Genomic DNA, 2,441 nt, shown 5'->3' on the forward strand with positions numbered 1-2,441 from the left:
CATACTTTCAAAATCTTAGCTAGCAGTCCTGAATCAAGTTGACAATCTACTGGCAACCCCTTTTTAATTCTTGCCATAATAAGAGAAATAATGAAGAGAAATGATAGATAAAACATATCGGTGCTCATCGGCCGTTGGACATAAACATTACACCACAAGTTGGAAATTGCTAATTCAACAATGAGTGGTTTCAAATGAGTCAGTGGCTAACTGCAAGCATTGCATAGCAATCACTAGCCTGCTATTCAGTGGAGTGGCTGTGTGGTTCCAAATCTGGGTTTTTGGGGTCTCTTTTCCAAGCTTAAAAATTAAAAACATTCAACATTGGCCATGCTGTCAATCCAGCATGATTTCTGCCTCGCTCAGAACTGGAAAATCTGACTTCAGTGAGTTCAAGACAACTGGGACCTCGAGGAAAAAACTACCTCTGACTGGGAAAATACATTTTGAAGTTGGGAGCTCTGGCCTTTTTCTAGAACTATGACCTGAAGATCACTGACTGATCACTGTCATTATGATTCGACCCTGGGTTATTTTCACAAGTTTCTAGTTGTCTTGAAAACACCATAAATCCAGAAAACGCCAGACTTTGATGACAAAATTTGCCCACGAAGGATCTCCGCACCACCTTCCTGTTCAAGTGAGCACAGCACAACAAGGTGAGTCCAAAAATGTCTTGTATGCTGCTGCATAAATTAAGTAATATGCCAGGGAGATATGTATACTGTAGCTAAGAAAGTAATACTAAGTGTATGTTGGGATACTAACAGCTTACTACACATGTGCCTCACCCTAATAATTTGGTATATTTTCCCTTCTTAATTTCGCCTACTGTTCTGACTTGGTGGTGCATATGTAGCCTATAACCTGTTTAGGGAAATACATTCATTGAATACTGTAAGAGCTTTCATTGTCTGCTTATATGCTGGATCGACTCGCCGAGCTGACACGGTAAAATCTGTCATTAACCCACTGTTCCCTGGTAGGCGGTCATTGTAAATAAGAATTTGTTCTTAACTGATTGCCTAGTTAAATAAAGGTTCAATTTACACTGTAAGAATGGATATAATATATTGTTTAGTGTTGGGTTGTGTAGCGGCTTTTCTGGTATGCATCCCCCCCAACAAATGTGGTTTGCCATACCAAGTTGTACATACTCTTATATTGATTTAATATTAAGATCACTTTCCAAGTCAAAATGCAGGCCGAGATCTTCCGCTCAGATTTTCCTTTTGGAAACGTGACTTAGAAAACGTAAGCCTATGCAAAATTAAAAAGTTAAAATAGCTCTGTAGCAATGAGGTTTGTGCAGTAGGCTATACACCCAATACATGATCACTGCATATTGGCTATGCTTGAATTGCCCTACCAATGTTCTTTGCAGACCATTATGAAATTATATTTCACAATGTTATTTGTTTTGTTACTTGTGAGGTGCAGCTTAGTGAGCATGATAATGAGCTTTTTTTTACTGGACTGATGGCCTGTATCTGATGGTCAGTCTGAGGGGAAGGAGGCTGCCTCTCTCCCAACCCACCATCCCTTCTCTCCCCCGCTCGCTGCTGAGAAAAAGGGACAGTTTTCCAGCTGATGGTAACTTAAGTCACACTACATTATTTCTGCCTCATGCACCAATTCATGTTGCTACAGGACTGTTTTGCCAGCACAGACTGGAATATGTTCTAGGATTCTTCTGAAGGCATTGAGGAGTACACAACAAAAGTCACTGGCTTCAAAAATAAGGGAGTCGATGACTTTGTCCCCACAGTGGCCGTACGTACATACCAACCAGAAGCCATGGCTTACAGGCAACATCCGCACTGAGCTAAAGGTTAGAGCTGCCGCTTTCAAGGACCGGGACACTAACCCTGAAGCCTATAAGAAATCCTGATATGCCCTCCGACGAACCATCAAACAGGCAAAGTGTCAATACAGGACTAGGATTGAGTCGTACTACACCAGCTCCGACGCTCGGCGGATGTGGCAGGGCTTGCAAACTATTAGACTACAAAGGGAAGCACAGCCACGAGCTGCCCAGTGACACGAACCTATCAGACGAGCAAAATTACTTCTATGCTCGCTTCAAGGCAAGTAACACTGAATCATGCATGAGAACCCCAAGCTGTTCCGGATGACTGTGATCACGCTCTGCGTAGCCGATGTGAGACCTTTAGACAGGTCAACATTCACAAGGCCGCAGGGCCAGACGGATTACCAGGACGTGTACTCCGAGCATGCACTGACCAACTGGCAAGTGTCTTCACTGACATTTTCAACCTTTCCCTGACTGAGTCTGTAATACCAACATTTCAAGCAGACCACCATAGTCCCTGTGCACAAGAACACAAAGGTAACCTGCCTAAATGGCTACTGACCCGTAGCACTCACGTCTGGTCATGGCTCACAACACCATTATCCCAGGAACCCTAGACCCACTCCAA

Source organism: Oncorhynchus clarkii, chromosome 10 (genome assembly GCF_045791955.1).
Source record: "Oncorhynchus clarkii lewisi isolate Uvic-CL-2024 chromosome 10, UVic_Ocla_1.0, whole genome shotgun sequence".
NCBI classification, from domain to species: Eukaryota; Metazoa; Chordata; class Actinopteri; order Salmoniformes; family Salmonidae; genus Oncorhynchus; species Oncorhynchus clarkii.